General features: G+C 30.3%; 1 pseudogene; it reads right to left on the bottom strand.

The window, feature by feature from the left end:
• Window positions 1-8066: 8066 nt before the first annotated feature.
• Window positions 8067-8185, bottom strand: LOC120591002 (uncharacterized; annotated as a pseudogene).
• Window positions 8186-8442: the final 257 nt, after the last annotated feature.

Genomic DNA, 8442 nt, shown 5'->3' with positions numbered 1-8442 from the left:
TATTTGAAGAGCGATTTATAATTTCAAATTATTTTAAAATCACATATCCACTAATCTTATTTGAATATTATATTGACCCACTTTAATTTTTATTATGAATAACAGGCTTTTAGTAGAGAACTACCATAATTGAATGTTATAGTTAAGGAGATAAAATACTTCATATTCTTTTTTTTTCATAATAAAATCTCCATGCCTTCATATCTAAAAATGCATACCTAAAGAAATTAGTTGTAATTCCACATTTCACAGACATATTGTATTAGACCCATCACTAGAGAATTGTCTGCTTTGTGGTAATAACTATTATCAATATTTCAAAATAATGAGAATACAATGTTAAAATATATGTCATCACATAACCTTCTATTGAAAAATAACATGGTAGGGAGAAAGTAGAAAAAGCTAAAGGGCAAATAGAAATTTTGTTCTCTTTTAGAATAAGAGCACCATGTTTTCTATGATTTTGCAAAGATATTTTGATTTCTTCCGTAGTGTTTTTATTTTTGCTCTTTAGTGATGTATACATATATATAATTTAATGTTTAGATTTACATGGAGAATGATATATAAATGCTAAGTAATATTACTTTCAAAAAAATTATCAAGAATGCTTGAATTTGCTATAAAAATCTCAATCACAATTCACAATAAATCCATTTAACTAGTAAAAATGAAATTATGTAGTCAAGAGAGAGAGCAAGTTTTCAAATTATTTCTCACATCAACTAAAATAGTATTCTTTGTTATAGTCTGCTTAAATTTCTAACTGTCAAATAATATACAATTACATGTGATATATTCAGAGTTCTCGTCCTTTAGTGGTAAGATTTTAAAAAAAATCTCTCCCTTTTTGAATATTTGTCCCATTGGTCTTTCTGGTTTACCTTTTGTAATAGAGTTAACCTGTGACACCCCAAAATTGGGCTCTTTCTTAAATAAAAATTGATCAATGCACATGCGATCTCAGATTATTTTTTTTAGTTATTATAATCAACTATGATATTAATCAGAGAATAAATATTGAAGTAAGATTTATGGGACTTGAAATCAACTTCCACTATTTTTATCTCTATTTTTAATCTTAATATAATTTTATACTTACAGAAAAAATTGCACATATATCAAAGTGTTTCCATATTCACTTAACCAGATTCCTCTTACGTTAGCATGTGACAAAACCATGCTACGAAGAAATTAATATTAACACAATTCTATTACCTGAATGAAAGACTTAGGATTTCTCCAGATTTATTATTAACGTCCTTTTGTTGTTGTTGTTTCAGGATCTATTTCATGAACCCACATTACACTTAACTGCTATCTTTGGTCTCCTCCAGTCTGTGACAGTTTCTCATTCTTTCCTTCTTCTCTTCAATGGCCTTGACACTTTGGTTGAGTATTGGTCAATATTTTTTCAGAATATCCCTAAATTTGGATTTTTCTAACATTTTTTTAATTGAGATAAAATTGACATATAACATTTCATAACCTTAAGATGTTGATTTGGTACAATTATATATTGCAATACGATTACCACTGTAGCATTAGCTAACATCTCTACCGCTTCACAGAACTATCATTTCTTTTTTATGGAGAAACTTTGAGATGTATAACATAGTACTATTTACTATAATCAAAATGTTGTGTTTAGATCTTTAGAGCTTATTCGTCTTCTAACCCATGTGTGCATACAGGTCTATATTTATTTCTGAATCTATCTGCCTATATATATGTATATTTTTAAAGCATAAATTCACATTGATACTTCCATTAAATACAATATTACAGCATTTATTCTAGCTTTCTTTCTTTCTTTTTTTGTCACTTCTTTCTCTAACAATAAGAAACCTGACTCTCATGAGCCAAGATACTTTTGCTTATTTATTCAACTGTAGTATATACTTAGTTTAAGAATTATAATTCTTACTCCAATTAGAGACAAAGGTACACATCCTTAAATCACTCTTAGTAAAATATTTTATCAGGTGAGTGCAGTTAATTTACGTTTGGTATTATGACTTCAAAACAATCAAAAAGCACTCATTAAATATATAGAAAAATATAGTTTTTTTTTTTTTTGATTCTTTGTTTTGTGGTTTTCAAATAATGCACTCTATTTTCAGGGCTAGAGTTTCATGTAAAGCTAATTCTATCCCTATGTGTCACAAATTTTGATGTAAGCACAATATCTCCCCTATACTTTTTCCGATGAACAAAGGAAAATAGGCCTCAAGTATCTGATTGTCTGATTCCTCTGCACACACCAACTTAGCTACCAAACTGGAGCAGATGTTCCTGAAAAATTTAAGTGAACTGTCATGCTCACTTCCCAGAAAAGTTTGGACAAATGAGTACACCTTTAGACTCTCAGGTACAATGAAGTATAGGTATACAATTATTACCATTATTGTTGCACTACTATGCTATATTGAATGACTTCCATGACTTACTATTACATTATAAAGGCTATTGTAGAAAGTGTGTGTATAATCTATTAAACTTTACAGAATAACTGAAAGTGAAAGGAATAGTCAATATTAAACTAAAAATACAACGGATGCATATATTTAAGTATTATATACCAATAATCAGATAGATGCTGATAAGTTTATTGAAAGTGCTTATTTTGCTTATAAAAGGTAAGTTTTATATCAGCTTCTAAAAATTAATAGTTGTTGGTACTTTTCTAGGCAACACATAGATTAGTGAAAATTCCCTATTCTCACAGTGTCCTTATAGCTCATATATTTTACCTTCTTACAGTGCACTAGCATGGAAAATCTAGTTTTCAGCTATATTTATATTTGGTTGAAATTGTAGTTTTCTTACAGACAAGGTTATATAATAATAAAATAAAGGTAGTTGGAGAAAGGCATAGATTCTCAAATATAAAATGAGATAGCAGGAAATACTGACCAATTTTATATAGAAATAATAACTGTTGTTTTGTCTCATAATATTTTACTCTATTATTTTTGTACTCCAATATGTTTTAAGCACCATTGCCAATTTTATCTCTTAAAACTGATAAAACAATAGAAGATAATTCACTGATTATTCAATTCTAACACAAAAATAATTTTTGAGAGTCTCTAATACTGGAAAGAAAATGTAAGACAACTCAATCTATCAATTAAGTTTTTGTTGCAATCATGTGTGGAGAAATACAGAAATAATTACTTTCTAAACCAGAAAAATATATAACATAAGTTATAATAACCTAGTATATTTGGTTATTTAAAATCTTTGAAGAAACTATTACTTACAAAGCCAATTTTTCCAGGTAGTAAAACACATATTTTGTTATTTAAACTTTTATTGTTTATAATTTTGAATCAAAATCATCCTAAAAGTCTTATCTAAATATCTTACAAATTCAAAGATAGATTATAAAACATAATCTCAATCTTATTCCTCCTAATTTATTTAAAAGTGTCCGTTAAGTACCTATTCTGTGACAGGCATTTTCTTAGAAGGAGGATGTGACCCAGGGAGTTTTCCAGCCCTAAGTATGGAATCCAAAAGAGTCAAGGTAGCACCAGTCTATCAAGAAGCTTGCACAGCTATAGGGAATGCCTGTGCGGGCTGCATTCAAGCAGGTAGTAAACTCTTTAGTTTAGCAAAGACCACCATATGTGAGACTACCAGTTTTAGCAAACAACTCCAGAGATAGTGGTGGACAAAAAGTAAACAGACATCACCCATGCCATAAGTTTCAGTGAGGCCCTTTGAAGGTAAGGGGTTTGTAACAAAGGGAAGGTAAGCTCAGAAATGGCCAAAACCAAGAGGCAGATTACAGGTAGGTTTAGGGGAGGGTTGAGGAAGGAGAAACAGTGCATATAAGGATGAACACAAACACAGAATGATAATAAGAAAAAGAAAGATTTATTTGTGTCTCAGAATGAGAAAAGAAGGTTTTCAAGCAGGCAATATCTAGTTCACAGAGTTTCTCTTTGTGTCATTATTATTTCATTAAAAATAATAAAAATATTTGTAAAAATAATATTTGCTAATACTTACATAGTCAATGCCCCACACCCAGACACTGTTCTAAGAGCATTACAACTCACACAGAAATTCTGTAGATAATTAATAATATTTCCCCTATTTTATGGGGAAAAAAAGATACACAAAAAGACTGAATCACTTGTAAAGGTCACATGATTGGCAAGGGGTTGAACTGGGATTCAAACCACAGAGTCTGGCTCTAGTCTTTTCTCTTTCTCACTAAGACATACTACTTCCCAAACATTTAATCAAATGTTATCCTTTTCTCCTCTTAAGGAGAGATGGCCTTAAATTAATTTTCTTCCTTCTATTAAAAGTGCTGAAAAGATTAGTCGTGCTGTGCTGACATTGTGAAGAATTTGTTCAGTAACTACAATCTTTGTCAGGAAATATTTCCCCAAAAATTATTTTTATGAGATAAATATGAATATATATATATAAAAAATAGTGTTTTTCTTTTTTTCCCATCTTATTTCTTCCTTCTTTTTCTTTCTTTCCTTCTTTCACTCCTTTCTTCCTTCTTTCTTTCTTCCTTTACTTCCTTCCTACTTCCTTCCTCCTTTATTTCTTCCTTCTTTGTTTTCTTTTTCTTCAGATAAGCTTTGCTTTTGGTTTTACCTATGTTTGTGCTATTCTGAAAATTACATTAATATAGAAAAAATAAAATATGTCAATGATATAATCATTCATTAAACATATTACTATTGAATGCTTCCAAAAGGTTTTTTTTGTGTGTGGCAGATATAAAATTCTGAATGATCTCTCAATAAACTTTCAAAGCCAGAAAACCAGTAAATTACTTCAGTTTGTTTGAAAGATGAAACTTGCAGTTTGTTGAGTTCTGTATTGAGCCCATATTGATGATTCTTTCCAGAACTTTGGCCATATTTTCTACCTTTTTCATAATCTATTTTAAGATCAGCTTAAATTTATTTCTCTTTTTAGTTATCTGCATTTTGCTATTCTTTGTGTGTATATGTGTGTGTGTTAGAAGTTAAAGTTGATGAATTAAATCTCTTCTAAGAATTAGAGTGCACAACATACGATATCGAAACACTAAGTCGGTTTGAGATTTATAAAGTTTGAGTCATTGAATTACTGATTTTTAATTAAGAGACTAAGAGTTCATTCTGTATTATTTGCAACCAAGCTCATGCCTAAATCTTTGTCAATATCTCTTCCTAATGATCTAGGCAATTTAATACGAAGAATTATAATAAAATTTTATATAAAAATTCACTCATAAAATGAAATTTCTTCTTCTCCCTGTGTGGTGTGGACTAAATATTACCAAAATCTTTCCTACACAATTGATTCTTCACTGCATAGATGAAGTGAAAACATGGGGAAAAAGACACAACAGGATTGAGAGATTTTGATCCATTTTAGCTGTCCTCTGCCCTATCTCATAATTTGGAAAAGTAATGACATATCAGCTCAGTAATCACTGATCCATGAGGTAATTGCACCTTCTAATATCTTTGGGATAAAGCTTCTGAAATAGGCAAAGCCAATGACCATAGGGAAAAACACCTTGTTTTTTTTTTTTTTTTCAATTTTTGTGATCATTTGAGAAATAATCACCTTAGTCTGTATTTCTGAAGGCAAATTAATATTATCTCAGAGGTATAAAGCTAATATTAAACACACTTTTTATATTAAGATTTATTATTATTATTATTATATAATATGAAATTATTATTTTTTCAAATGACTAGATTTATTGTGCTACAGGTCATATTTATCTGCAAAACTTGTCTGTAGGCTTCTTACCTAACTCATTAAAAAAACACTCTGGATTTCATTTTGTTGTTAATATGGGGGGGTGGGGAATAATCTCCATGGCTTTTGTTATGCTACGAAAAGACATCCTAACTAACTAGATAAAAATGTCTCTTTAGGAAAGAGATGTGGGCTTAAGTAAATACTAAACAAATTGAATATTAACACACAGGGAGAAAGTAAGATTGATGACCTGACAAAACATTAATTAAGTGAAGGAACATTGCCAAGATTTTCTTATATAATTCAAGTCTACAAAATGCAAAGACAAAATTAATTTACTGTTTCTTATTTGACAACAAAGGAAGAGTTTTATATTGACTATTTTTTTAAATGTGTACACACATGACATGGTAAAACTATAATCAGAAATATAGTTGTTAACCTCAGAGGTTTACATTTAAATTCCAGAATTCCACAGAGACAACAGAACATTTCTTTGAAATGAAATGAGTTTGCACTTATTTCTACAGGTTTTTAGACATACACAAACATCAAATATAAATTTCAGTATTAATTAAAGGAAATAACCCTAAAACATTTGGTAATTTTTACTTAGAGCAGTTGCCAGTTTGCATAGTCCAACATATGCTGGATATTTCATATATAAATGATTTATTACAAAATTTACCAATAATGACTAACACTATTTATTTTAAAGTTTACTTGCCCAAGTATCAGTGGTTTTAAAGATTAAATGCCATTACATTTTTTAATGCTGTGTACTCACTAATTTAATCCCAAGAAGCTTCTTGAACTATATTTCATGTCACTGTCATTTCAAACTTTTGATTTCCAAATAATTTTCTTTTCTGTTGATGATTTGAAACAATTGTAGTTTGAAAATATTTAGTTCTTCTGTTTGATGAAGTGGAACAGAATGAATTTTTATTCCAAATGTATAATTAAATGTCTAGCATTAAAGTGATGTCAAAGTGAATATTCCTCAGAATTCTAAATGGATAGAAAGGGAGATCTGTTTGCAACTGAATTCTGAATTTCCAACAACAATCAGTTCTGAGATACTGGTTATATCTGTTTATAGCATTGATGTAACTTAGAAGATCTATCATCACAGCAAAACTATGCACTTTAAATTTTCTATCCTGGGAATATTGTTCCTAAAAAGAGAATGTTAAAACAGAAAAAAAGGACTCTGAAAAGTTAAATTATCTGGCTCTGTCAGAAATTAGAATTGAGACATAAATTTAGGTATTATTAGTTCATTAAGAGGTATAATACCAGACAAGCAGAATTAAGAGAGGAGTGAAGGAAGGAAGAAGTCATTAAGTGGGTGTGGGACTAATCTGCTACCACTTGGAGATTCTCAGGAGACTTCTGAAGGCTACAGAATTCCTGATTTCCAAGAAAGTCCATAGTAAAGCAAGGGAGGAAGGAAGAGAAAGCATTCACCCACCAACTTTCCTGATCTAAAAGGGAAAATGATTGTACTCACAAGCTATTAACTTCATAGCACGCCCGCCGCCCCCCAACCCCCTGCCAACTCCACCCCCAGGCACAGCCTACAACCAGGTTCTGAGAAGTTACAAACTTCTGTGGCAAAAAGAGAGCTTTGGGACATACATGACTCCAGAGAGGGGTGCACGCTGGCCCCCAAGCAAGCCTCTGTTATGTTGAGCCTACCTAAAATTAAAAGAAGCCCATGCAGAGTTGATCATTATAGTAGTTACTTAACCAGAAAAAGTGCCAAAGCTGGAGACAGGTGAGCTCCAGAGAAAATGAAGTGGTATATAAGAGATGTTAGAAACAAAATCAGACTTCTTTATTCACACTTGAATTAAAATTTGCAATTTAAGATTGATTCATTAACCTGCAGATCAACTGAAAAGTGGCAGTAGCAATACATCTGAGTCAACTGACACCTTGAAGTCAATTATACACACTGTGTGTTTCTTTATGGTGCTAATATTTGTTTAACTAGTGAAGACACTGGTCTGCCTTGAAGACTAATTGTATAGTACTTGACTAATAAGATATTTCTGAGCTATTTGACATTTTAAGATTGAAATAAGCTTAGATTTTATAAGTTTAATATTATAGACCATTTGAAATCACTTTGAAATTTTAAATGAAGAAAGTCTTTCAACTGTACTTTTATAAAATGTAAATTAGTTTTCTTTTTTTCTAGATAAAAAGGTACTTTTTATTCAAAATAGTACTTGCACTTTCATACTACTGATATTCAATTAAATGTATGGATAAAGAATCGTTATTTATAAAATCTAAAATAAAGTTTATTTATTTATTTTTAATGCCTCCAGCACCTGGTATTTCGAGATGGTCTCCCATCCAAGTACTAACCAGGCCCACCCCTGCTTAGCTTCTGAGATCAGACGAGATCTGGCACATTCAGTGTCGCATAGCTGTAGACTGAAGTTTATTTTTTAAGGTAACTCATTTTTTGCAGAGAAGAGTAAAAAAATAGCAAAGAGAGTAACTAAAATAAATACATTTACTTTTTATTTTCCATTGTGCATGCCAACTAATCTATAAATTTCAGAAATGGCATAATCACATCATTGAAATTATGATAAGTAATATTTCCATTTTATTTTGACTTTTTCCAGACCTTAAATTTTCTTCAAATTTATCAATTATACATAGTTTAATTTATATTTATATGTATAT

The sequence above is a fragment of the Pteropus medius genome, unplaced genomic scaffold (assembly GCF_902729225.1).
Source record: "Pteropus medius unplaced genomic scaffold, Ma_sr-lr_union100, whole genome shotgun sequence".
Lineage (NCBI taxonomy): Eukaryota > Metazoa > Chordata > Mammalia > Chiroptera > Pteropodidae > Pteropus > Pteropus medius.
Note: the sequence above shows the minus strand (reverse complement) of the source record. Positions and strands in the feature narration are given on the sequence as shown.